The sequence below is a fragment of the Moschus berezovskii genome, chromosome X (genome assembly GCF_049115385.1).
Source record: "Moschus berezovskii isolate FMDL1 chromosome X, NW_MosBer_1.0, whole genome shotgun sequence".
In the NCBI taxonomy this organism is placed as follows: Eukaryota; Metazoa; Chordata; class Mammalia; order Artiodactyla; family Moschidae; genus Moschus; species Moschus berezovskii.
Window position 1 is genome coordinate 11767656 of NC_142488.1, and position 13523 is coordinate 11781178.

Genomic DNA, 13523 nt, shown 5'->3' on the forward strand with positions numbered 1-13523 from the left:
TCATTCCTCCTATTTTAGGCCATGAGTAGCACCACATTGATATCATTTACACTGTTATTAAAAGCAACATTGGTCACAATGTTTAGGGACCAATGTTTTGTAAACCACTACAGCCTGGAAAACCAGCATAGTCAACTGCTTTTGCGAAAACCATGATATTATCCAGAGCTCTTCTAGAAGGTGAAACAGAGACCCCTATATGTGGAAGGAAAGAAGAAAGAGTTTACTGTGAATTCATTGTATCTTAAATTGGTGATTCTCAAAATGTGGCCCTGAACCAGCAGCAGCAGCACCACCCGTTGGTAACATAGAGATGTGGATTCCTGTGTTCTACCTAGACCCACTGACTCAGGTTCTGGGGGGTGGGGGGCAGCGGGGGTGGTGCAGTCCACCAATAGGATTGAAGAAGCCACCATATAATTCTAGTGAGTGCTCAAGTCTGAAAATCACTGTTTTTTCTGCACTAAACCTTGTCTTCTGACTGAAGCTTAAATTACTTAAAATGTGTTTAAACATTGAAATACAGAGTGGCTATGATTAATAGTTCCTAAAGAGATGACAACAGCCCGCATACACATTTAAGAGAGCTCTCACCAGATTGGATTTTCAACATCAGGAGACATTAAGGGAAGAAGTTTCATAAGAAAGGAGAAAGTAGACAGAACACAATTTGAATTGCATTCAACCTGGAGAAGTTCTGTAGCAGCCAGAATAGTCATATATATGCCAAAGCAAGCTAGTTTTCTGCCCTACATTTGTCTAACAGAAGTTCAGTGTCATTGCTTCATAGAGCCCCTTTAACTAAATCCAATTCCTCCTTCTTATAAGTGCAAGTTTGTCTTACTGTTTCCTCCTAGTCAAGATTGGTAGCATTGTCATTTCTCTCATGAAAATGAAGTCATTCATTAGACTTAAGTTGGCTGTACAATTTACAAGCCAATAATCAATAGCGTTTGTATTATGAGGATAAGAGGATTCAGTTTATCCACCTTCAATATTATGGCTCCCAAGTCACTTGAAAGAATGTTCAAAGCATCAAAATAAAATAGATTCTTTCCTCAAATAGCATTGATTTTTCAAAATCATATCATAGCTTCCTTTGTATTTAGTTTCTAGGTTTTTAAAAAAGTTTTCCTGAAGTTTCTATAGGTTTTCCTTTTTTCTTTCTCATGAAATTAAAATGTGCTATTCTGAATATCTCAGAGAAGGCAATGGCAAGCCACTCCAGTACTCTTGCCTAGAAAATCCCATGGATGGAGGAGCCTGGTAGGCTGCAGTCCGTGGGATCGCTAAGGGTCGGACACGACTGAGCGACTTCACTTTCACTTTTCACTTTCACACATTGGAGAAGGAAATGGCAACCCACTCCAGTGTTCTTGCGTGGAGAATCCCAGGGACGGAGGAGCCTGGTGGGCTTCCATCTAAGGGGTCACACAGAGTCGGACACGACTGAAGTGACTCAGCAGCAGCAGCAGCAGCATTCTGAATATCTAGCACTGCGTTAAAAACCACCTCAAAATGTAGGAGCTTAAAGAACTATTAGCATCCCTCCTGGGTCTGGGGTTGGACTCAGCTGGCTGATTCTCACTTGCAATGTCTCATGCAGCTGCATTTAAGTGGTGACTGAGGCCAGAGTCACCTGAGGTTTGACAGGGCTTCACAATGGCTTCTTACGTGGCTAGCAACTAGCCAGGAGTTCATTGGAGGCTGTCAAACAGTCTTCGTGGGATCGCTCTGTGAGGTTTGGGTTTCGTGCAACATAGCAATTTCAAGATTGCAGTGCCTCTTACATGGTGGCTGGCTTCCAAGATGGAGCATGTCAAGAGCGAGGGTCCCAAGAGAACCAGGCAGAAACTTCAAATCTTATGACCTAGTCTGGAAAGTCACTCAGTAAATTTTTACTGGTCACCTGAGAACCAGGTCCCAAGAGAACCAGGCAGAAACTTCAAATCTTATGACCTAGTCTGGAAAGTCACTCAGTAAAATTTTATTGGTCACCTGAGGCCTCTCCATTGTCAAGAAGAGGAGAATTAGGCTAGCTCTCGGTTGGAGGACTGACAAACAGCCTGCAGCTTTCTTTAATCTCTCCCTCGTGCTTCCATCAAAACCTTAACAGATCCAATACCTCCATTGTGTTGTCTGTTTCATGGAATAAGCTCTTCCTGAAGGCATTCCTCTTTGTTAGAGCCGTCTGACTTCCTTCTCTAGTATAAGCCTATTTTTATCTGAATAAATATTATCCTAGGATTTTCCCTTCCCAACTTTCTTAGACTGGAGCCCAGTTTCCTGTATCCAGTATTACTAGGGGAATTTTCTCGTAAAGCTTTCATGGAATGTAACCTTTTTGAATCTTGTGTACCTGAAAATACCTTCACTTTGCCCATCTGCTCAGTTGATCATTTGGCTGCATATGGGATTCCAGGTTCAAAATGACATTCCTAGAATGGATGTCATTGTTCCATCATCTTTTTACGTCAGTTTGCTGAATGTTCTTCTCATTCCTTTAGCAGATCTACCATCTCCCCACAGATCTGTTTCTTCTGCTTACTCGCAATGTGAATTTCACAAGGTTGTCTCTAGAGCTGGAATTGTATTTTGTTCAATTTGCTTGGAATTTATTGCACCTTTTCCTTCTGAGATTTCCTGCCTTTCTTCAATTCTAGATTGTTTTCCTCCTATTATTTTTTTCCTCTAAGTTTTCTCTATAGTCATTGTCTAGTGTTTAGTGAACAGAACTGATATTTTTTTCAGAGATATCAGCTATGTTGTTTTCTTAAATTCTTTTGAATGAACTGCAGAGTGCTGGTTTCACGCTTCTGTGATTTGGTTACAGTGTGCTCAGTGGACCGTGTGGAGGTCATAGGTGAATATGTGACCTGGCCATATTCTAGGTGTCCACAACTACATGTGTGGGTTCCTTTGTTTCTCTCTCTACTTTAACACATTGATTTAATATTGGGATTTTTGTATGACACACCTGAAGTATACATTATTATCTAGAATATTCTGTGGTCAATTCCTGTGTACCTGCAACCCAGATTTATCAGATCCTAGCAAATTACCATATGGCTTTGGATCTTGATTGTAAAGAAATGAGTATCAAAGACAGTTGGAATACTCTGAGTAACTTTCCCCAGTGCCCTGTGTCTCCCTCTTAAGGTATCATCAAGCCTGATTTTGCTTTTGTACCCGTCCCATGCAGTTCTTCATATATTTACCACATGATTACATGTCCTTAAAAATGTGTGATATTGTTTGGCATGTTTTTAAACTTTATGTAAATGGCATCATATTGTACATATCCTTTCCACACTTTGATTTTGTTATTCAACATCAGTTTCAAAAGATCTATGCCTTTTGAGAGAGAGAGATTTCATTCATTGACCTTTATGGCTTTACAGTCATCTATTGCATAGTAGAATTTCGATTATGCTGTTAATGGATATTTAGGTTGTTGTTTTTTTGCTATTAAAGACACTGCTGCAATGAACATTCTTGTACCTGTCTCTTTGTGCATATGTGTTACGATTTTTCTCAGGAGGCATGCTGAAGTGTGGAATTTGAGAAATAGGTTTTCTTCAACTTCACTAGATATCGATTCCCTCCTAGACAGGCCCAACAATCCATGACGATTACAAGAGCAGGAAAAGCAGTCAAAGGAGCAGGCTAAGATGGTCTGAATCTGCTTTCTCTGAGGTTTCCTTCTAAGCAGGCTACCAAATTAGGCTGGCTGATTTCTTAGGGAGAGAGACAGATGAGAGATCGAGATAAAGGTAAAGATAGAGATAGAGATGAAAGATAGAAAGAGATCGATTGCTCTCTCTGTAATAAATTATGTATTCCCCAACACTAACCCAAACCAAAGAACCCAGAAGTACTCTCAAGCATCTAGGCTCACGTTAATCTCTTCTATACATTATTCTGTTCCTCTTCATGATGGCATGACTAGAGTGTAGAAAAACATTCGTAGTGGGTGTTTACTGACAGTTACACACACAATTTGGTTAAATGAAACAGACCAAGACATGGGTGGGAGAAGGAGAGGGGAAAGGAAGGGAATGGAAGAAATTAAATCAGTTCAGGAGGCCCATCATCTGAATAACATGTCTTCTGGTAAGTTCAAAGAAAAAGGGAGTGTTGTTTTGTTTGCATGTGTCATGACTTAATCAAATGGTATTGTACAATAGATCTCATTCTAATTATCATCTTTTTTCTTTGAAGATTTTTTAAAATATATTAATTTTTAATTGAGGGATAATTACTTTCCAGTATTTTGTTGTTTTCTGCCAAACATCAACATGAATCAGCCGTAGGTGTACATATGTCCCCTCCCTCTTGAACCTTCCTCCCGTCTCCCTTCCCATCTCACCCCTCTAGGTTGATACAGAGCCCCTGTCATACAGCAAATTTCCATTGGCTGTCTATTTTGCACATGGTAATGTAAGTTTCCATGTTACTCTCTCCATACTTCCCACTCTCTCCTCCACTCTCTCCATGTCCATAAGTCTGTTCTCTATGTCTGGTTCTCCATTGCTGCCCTGCAAATAAATTCATCAGTACCATCTTTCTAGATTCCATATATATGTTAGTATATGATATTTATCTTTCTCTTTCTGACTTACTTCATTCTGTATAATAGGCTGTAGGTTCATCCACCTCATTAGAACTGACTCAAATGCATTCCTTTTTATGGCTGAGTAATATTCCATTGTGTATATGTACCACAACTTCTTTATCCATTCATCTGTCAATGGACATCTAGGTTGCTTCCATGTTCTAGCTATTGGAAATAGTGCTACAGTGAACATTGGGGTACATGTGTCTTTTTCAATTTTGGTTTCCTCAGGGTATATGCCTAGGAGTGAGATTACTGGGCCATATAGTGGTTTTATTCCTAGTTGTTTTTAAGGAATCTCCATACTGTCTTCCATAGTGGCTGTATCAATTTATATTCCCACCAACAGTGTAAGAGGGTTCCCTTTTCTCCACGCCCTCTCCAGCATTTATTGTTTGTAGACTTTTTGATGATGGCCATTCTGATCAGTGTAAGGTATCTCATTGTAATTTTGATTTGCATTTCTCTAATAATGAGTGATGTTGATCATCCTTTCATGTGTTTGTTTGCCATATTCTTTGGAGAAAAATGCCTATTAGTTCTTTTCCCCACTTTTTGATTGGGTAGTTTGATTTTCTGGTATTGAGTTGTATGAGCTGTTTATATATTTTAGTGTGTCAGTTGTTTGCTATTATTTTCTCCCATTCTGAGGGTTGTCTTTTAACCTTGTTTATAGTTTCCTTTGCTGTGCAAAAGTTTTTATGCTTAATCAGGTCCCACTTGTTTACTTTTGTTTTTATTTCCATTACTCTAGGAGGTGGGTCATAGAGGATCTTGCTTTGATTTATGTCATCGAGTGTTCTGCCTATGTTTTCTTTTCCAATCATCATCTTGATCTTTATTTTCATATTATTATTATTAAAAGATCTGCCCCATGTTGCTATGTGTACTCTTTGGTCAGATCATGGTTTCTTATTGCTATAAAATATTCCACAGTGTACAGCTACCACCTTTATTTATCCATTTCTTCAGTGATGGACACCTAATGATCTTCAACATTCACCTACAAACAAAGCTGAGACATCATTCATCCTCCTATGTAAAACATTATTTTTACATAAAACATCAAAACATCATTTGTCCTCCTATGTAACAGCAACAGCAACACACATCCACGTAGAAACACAAAGATACTGGCTCATAAGGTATGTGTGTCCTTAATGTGACCAAGATGGTGGCACCTGTCTACATACCCACAAGACGTTGCTTCGTGTGCCCCACCAACAATGCACATTGCCCAGCTTTCTGACTTTGCCTGGTTCATGGATTTATCTTTCTGTATTGTTTGAATTTGCATTCTCTGATACCTAAGGAGTTTGAGCCTCTTTTCATAGATTTGTTGACCATATGGGTTCTTTTTCCTTTAATTTCCTTTTATGTTTCTTTTCCAATTTTCAATCAAGTTTTTTTTTAACGTTGATTTGCAGATATTTCTTCTGCATTTAGATATAAAGCCCTCGTTGGTTTGGGACATTGCCAATATTTTCTCCCAATCCATTGTCTATAATCTTTGTCCATAGTTTCCTTTAAAAACTGAAAAGCTTAGTATGGAAATAATCAAGCCCATATGTCTTTAATCTTACGATGTTGGCCTTGAAGGTTTTGTTTAGAAGTCCTTCCTCGATTGTTCATGAGAAATGTATCTTCACACATTCTCTTCTACATGCTTTGTAGTTTTACCATTCATATTTAGGGGTTCTTTTAACATTTGCTGACATGTACTTTTATTTATTTATTAGTTTTATTTATTTATTTAATTGAAGTATAGTTGATTTACAATGTTGTGTTAGTTTCAGGGTATATCAAAGTGACTCAGTGATATATATACATATACACACACATATATACTTTTTCAAATCCCTTTCCATTGTAGATCGTTGCAAGATATTGAGTCTACTTCCCTGTGCTATACAGTAGGTCCTTGTCGTCTATTTTATATGTAGTTCAGTTCAGTTCAGTCGCTCAGTCGTGTCCAACTCTTTGCAACCCCATGAACCGCAGTATGCCAGGCCTCCCTGTACATCACCAACTCCCGGAGTCCACCCATACCCATGTCCAAAAAGTCGGTGATGCCATCCAACCATCTCTTCCTCTGTCGTCCCCTTCTCCTTCTGCCCTCAATCCCTCCCAGCATCAGGGTCTTGTCAAATGAGTCAGCTATTCGTGTCAGGTGGCCAAAGTATTGGAGTTTCAGCTTCAACATCAGTCCTTCCAATGAACACCCAGGACTGATCTCCTATGGGATGGACTGGTTGGATCTCCTTGCAGTCCAATGGACTCTGAAGAGTCTTCAGCACCACAGTTCAAAAGCATCAATTCTTCCGCGCTCAGCTTTCTTTATAGTCCATCTCTCACATCCATACATGACCACTGGAAAAACCATAGCCTTGACTAGACGGACCTTGGTTGGCAAAGTAATGTCTCTGCTTTTTAATATGTTGTCTCAGTTCAGTTCAGTCGCTCAGTCGTGTCCGACTGTCTGCGACCCCATGAATCACAGCATGCCAGGCCTCCCTGTCCATCACCAACTCCCGGAGTACACTCAAACTCATGTCCACAGAGTCGGTGATGCCATCCAGCCATCTCATTCTCTGTTGTCCCCGTATCCTCCCGCCCCCAACCTTTCCCAGCATCAGAGTCTTCCAGTGAGTCAACTCGTCACATGAGGTGGAGTGTGTATCTATTAATCCTAAACTCCCGATTTCTCTCTCCCTCCATATTTAGTTTTTAATCCACCTGAAACCTGTCAAAACTTTTTTTAATATGAAGGCAAAGTAGGAATCCACTTTTATTATTTTCCATGGGTGTAGATGATTTTCCTCAGTGTCTATCTCTGATCAGATCCTCTGGAACAAGCAGCATATTCTGAGGCTTAGAATAACACAGGGTGGACAGATTGGGGATGGTGATGTGTGTCCCATCCAAGTGATATACATTCTGCTTCTGGTTCACTTGGGACTCCCTGGAGGGAACACCTGTGGCCAGATTCCATTGTGGTGACGTGACATGGGGTTAAGCCTGAGGTGCTATCCACCAGCTTACAGGGAGCAGATCACAAGAACAAATGGAGGTAGAAGAACAAGGCAAATATCACACATTCTGGTGAGACCTGTTGGTGAACTTATATGAGATACTATCAGGAACTCCCAGGAAAAACTGGATGAGACATTAACAGGGAAGAAAAAGCTTACATTGTTAGGTGGGCACAAGAGCAGCCAAGCCATGGGTAAATTCCATTAAGGTGATCCCTTTTATTACCACACAGCTGATGGGGTCAGGGGAAATTGAACAATATATGTAAATTGCATTCTCTAGTGTGTGATGGGATGAAAGTACTATTTTATTTTCACATTTATTAAATAAGAATTACATTCCTGGGAGTAAATTGCAATTTGAAAAGAAAAAAAAAATTATTTTTGAAACCCAGCCTATATATGTCACCCATTCATGTTGTTATAAGTGAAGGATTACTCTATATTTTAGAATTATTTTTTCTGTTATACAATATTCATACTGTTAAAGGCAAATGGATGTGGAATAAGATATAATTATAACATTTAATCTTGTAAAAATATCACTAAATCACACTTGAACGTATCTTAAATGAAAAAGCATAATGGAAAGAATAACTAAATCCAGGAAGACATTTTTATCTGTCTTTGAGAATATAGAGCAGAAGACAGAGCTGTGCTCCTAAGTGCCTGAGACAGGAATAAGTACAGATTAAAAGTATAGTAACAATTGATTTTTGATAAATACTTCTTGAATTTGTAATCACCATATTAAGTGACCTTTTCCAAGGAAATTAGCTCTCTGTCTTGAAGTTTTCCTCTGCTTTGTCCAACTAATGAAGTCCTATTAGTTTTTCCAACCAGACTTCAGAGGTCACCTCCCTAGGCAGCCCTCCATGATTGTACCTCCAACCCCAATCAAGAGCAACGCTTCCTCTTCTGAGTTCCCCATGTCTTAATACTCCTATTACTGCCTTACTCACACAGCATTAGGTCTTTGGTTTGGTTTTTTAATCTGTTCTGCTTAAGGAAGTACCTGAATCTTACTCACATTTGTCTTTCTGGTACTCAGAACAACGTGTAGCACACAGCAAGCACCAAATAAATGTCTTGTTTTAAAAACTGAACTGAGGGAATTCCTGTTGGTGCCGTGGTTAGGACTCTGAACTTCCACTGTAGGGAGCACAGGTTCAATCCCTGATCAGGGAGCTAAGACCCTGCATGACCCAGGACAAGGCCAAAAAACCAAAAATAGTTCTTTTTGCTTCTGAACCTTTTTATTTTGTATTGGGGTGTAGCCAATGAATAATATCATGATAGTTTCAGGTGAACAGTGAAGGGACTCAGTCATACATATGCCAGTGTCAAATAAATAAAATTTTTAAATGAACTAAAATACCAAGGGCTTTTAAAAATGTATTACCACAGTGATGAAACAGTTCCAGGGAGCAGGGGGAAAGTTGTACTTTAAAAAAAAATTATTTCAATACAATCTGATTTGTGACCACATATAAACTCACAGAACTATACCACCTGAACTTTGGAAATGGGTATTATCTAGCCCAGCACCTCGCCAACTTCAACGTGCATATGAATCACCTGGACATTTGTTAAAAAGAGGTTCTGATTTAGGAGCTCTAGGGCAGCCTGAGATTCTGCAATTCTAACAAGCTTCTATGTAACAGGATGTTTTTCATCCACCAGCCAAACAAGCAGCGAGACCGTAGTCCCCCCTGCTAACCAAAGGCATGAAATATAGCACCAACATTTGGACAACTGGTCAGCAAGCAGACAAATGTGAAAGCAAGTGTTGCTAAACATCTCTAAAATGACAGTTCTCAAACTTCAGCTCCATCGGTATCACCTGTAGGACTTGTTAAAGCCCAGCTCAGTCAGTGTTCTGTGAGCAGGTCTAGGGTAGGGCTAGGGGGCTTGGATTTTACCAAGTTCCCAAGTGGGGCTGACGCCGCTTGTCCAGGGTTCACACTTGGGGAACCATTGCTCTAAGACTCACCTTGCAACCATCGTGCTCAGTGACCAATTCCCTCGTGACTGCCAGAATCCAACCATCCCGACAGGTGATATGGGAGGATCAAACTGGAATGCCTTGGAACCATCTGCCATGTGCGAGTTGGTCGTCAATTACACTTGAGATTCATCCTCTTGTTGGTAAAGAGGAAAGAGCATTGGATCAGGTGGAGAAAGACCTGGCTTCCAACTCTGGGTCTTGAAGCTGTCATTTATAACCCTTTGGGTCATTTCTGAACCACCTCAAACCTCAATCTCTCTGCCTGAACTTCATGACTCCGGTGAAGAAGGCCCTGCTCTCTGACCTTCTCAGATCTCCCCCAGGGAAGTCTGACCTCCCATCTCCCGAGACCTTTGTCTTATACTCACATGAACTGCAGTGGTATGTCTTTATTGCAGTAAAACTCTGAGTTCCTTGAGGGCAGAGATGAGTTTTATCTATATTTATTCTCAAGTAACCAGAGATATCCCTGGCAAAGAGCAGATACTCATTAAATGTTTACTATTGAGTGAATAAAAGTAATAAACCTGGGTTCCAAATAGCACTTTAAGCCCTGGCTTTATGCTAATTCTCTAATTTTAGCTGCTTTGAAGTATGATTAGAATAGAATACCCCACCAGGTAGCGCTGGGAACACAGACACATAATTCAACACTTAATACGACTCTCCAGGGACAAATCCCTGTTTAGGCTGCTGAGCTATAAATGATCTTTTTTAAAAAAAATTTTGAGATTTAATGATACATGGAATTATTTTTGCGGGTAAGTATTTTTTACTGGTGCTCTTTATCACAAGCTTTATTAAGGAAAGTTTTCCTGTAGGGCCTTCCTTTTATAGATAAACTGAGTCTTTTATTACTGTAAAAGCTTTCATTAATAAAAGAAATCTTTTGGTACTTAGGTGTTTGTTTTGTAGGTTTTAGAACTTATTTTTGAGTCAGAAACACTTTTCCAGTTAATAGAATTAAAAATCTATATTTCCCTTTTTCCTAGCTCTTAGCACATCCCAGCCTTGACTTTGGGTGAGTTCACCTAATGTTTGTGTGCCTCAGTTTTCTTATCTGTAAGATGGGGGTAAAACAGCTGCTATTACAGAGTTTTCATAAGAAATACATGAGTTCATTGATGTCTTTATGAGAGTGTCTGACCTGTAATAAGCCCTGATAATGTTAGCCATTAGTGTTTTAAGATGAAGTAAAATGAACACATTCTCAGGAAAGTGAAGGCTTTTTTAAAATTGAAGTATAGACCATTGCGGAGCCGCCTTACAGTGAGGCCGCAATCGAGATTTTAGGCGTCACAGTGGTCTGTAGGGTCCCTCCTTTCTTCCACCTGTGCCTTTCCTGATACTAACGTCATTACTCTAGGAAAGCTTCCCCTTCAGTAACCTCATCAGCAAACTGTGTGAACAAGAGAGCATCTAGGCGAGAGACGCCCGGCTCCCGGCGGCGCAGACGCGAGAGACGCCCGGCTCCCAGCGCCGCCGACCACGTGCAGAATCGTGGCTGAGAGGAGCTGCCCCGCGCCCAGGGTTGGGGCGGTGGCCGAGAGGAGCTGTGCCACGTCCAGGAGAAGGTGGCTGCTTGGGCACCGGAGGGCCGAGAGGAGCTGATCCACATTCAGAGCAGGAGGGGCGGCCTTGAGGAGATACCCCTCGTCCAAGGTAGGGTACAGCGGCTGCGCCTTGCTGGAGCAGCTGGGAAGAGATACTCCACGACCAAGTGGAATATAAGAATCCAGTGTTCTGGGGAGGAAGGAACAAGAGGGCGAGACCACGTTCTTCCCCACAAATTCATCAAAAGAACATTTGAACGTGGAGTAAAGTCCACAAAACAACTTCTGAATACTGGCAGAGGACATCAGGCTCCCAGAAAAGCAGCCCATTGTCTTCTAAAGGAAAGAGAAGAAATCCAGCTCCACCCACCAGAACACTGACACATGCTTCCCTAACCAGGGAACCCGGACAAGTCACCTGTCCAACCCCACACACAGCGAAGAAACTACATAATAAAGAGAACTCCACAAACTGCAAGAAGAGGGAAAGGACACCCTAAGCAAAACAATATAAGCAAGATGAAGAGGCAGAGAAATACCCGGCAAGTAAAGGAACAAGATAATTGCCCACCAACACAAACAAAAGAAGAAGATATAGGGAATCTACCTGATAAAGAATTTCGAATTTTGATGGTGAAAATGATTCAAAATCTTGAAAGTAAAATGGAGTTACAGATAAATAACCTAGAGAAAAGGATTGAGAAGATGGAAGAAAGATTTAATAAGGACTTAGAAGAAATAAAAAAGAGTCAATATACAATGAATAATGCAATAGATGAGATCAGAAACACTCTGGAGGGAACAAACAGTAGAATAACAGAGGCAGAAGACAGGATAAGCTAACTAGAAGATAGAATTGTAGAAATAAATGAAACAGAGAGGAAAAAAGAAAAACGAATTAAAAGAAATGAGGACAATATTAGAGACCTCTGGGACAATGTTAAATGCTCCAACATTCGAATCATAGGAGTCCCAGAAGAAGAAGACAAAAATAAAGACCATGAGAGAATACTTGAGGAGATAATAGTTGAAAACTTCCCTAAAATAGGGAAAGAAATGATCACCCAAGTCCAAGAAATCCAGAGAGTCCCCAACAGGATAAACCCAAGGTGAAATACTCCAAGACACATATTAATCAAATTAACAAAGATCAAACACAAAGAACAAATATTAAAAGCAGCAAGGGAAAAGCAGCAAATAACACTCAAGGGGATTCCCATAAGGATAACAGCTGATCTTTCAACAGAAACTCTTCAGGCCAGAAGGGAGTGGCAAGATATACTTAAAGTGATGAAAGAAAATAACCTACATCCAGCAAGGATCTCATTCTAATATGAAGGAGAAATCAAAAGCTTTACAGACAAGCAAAAGCTGAGGGAATTCAGCATCACCAAACCAGCTCTCCAACAAATGCTAAAGGATCTTCTATAGACAGGAATCACAGAAAGAGTGTATAAACTTGAACCCAAAGCAATAAAGAAAATGGCTACGGGATCGTACTTTTCAATAATTACCTTAAACGTAAATGGGTTGAATGCCCCAACCAAAAGACAAAGTCTGGCTGAATGGATACAGAAACAAAACCCCCATATATGTTGTCTACAAGAGACCCACCTCAAAACGAGGGATGCATACAGACTGAAAGTGAAGGGCTGGAAAAAGATAGTCCATGCAAATAGAGACCAAAAGAAAGCAGGAGTAGCAATACTCATATCAGATAAAATAGACTTTAAAACAAAGGCTGTGAAACGAGACAAAGAAGGAAACTACATAATGATCAAAGGATCAATCCAAGAAGAAGATATAACAATTATAAATATTTATGCACCTAACATAGGAGCACCACAATATGTAAGACAATTACTAACAAGTATGAAAGTGGAAATTAACAATAACACAATAATAGTGGGAGATTTTAACACCCCACTTACATCTATGGATAGATCAACTAAACAGAAAATTAACAAGGAAACACAATCTTTAAATGATACATTAGAACAGTTAGACCTAATAGATATCTATAGGACATTTCACCCCAAAACAATGAATTTCACCTTTTTCTCAAGCGCACACGGAACCTTTTCCAGGATAGATCACATCCTGGGACAAAAATCTAGCCTAGGTAAATTCAAAAAAATTGAAAATCATTCCAAGCATCTTTTCTGACCACAATGCAGTAAGATTAGATCTCAATTACAGGAGAATAACTATTAAAAGTGCCAACATATGGAGACTGAACAACACGCTGCTGAATAATGAACAAATCATAGAAGAAATCAAAAGAGAAATCCAAATATGCATAGAAATGAATGAAA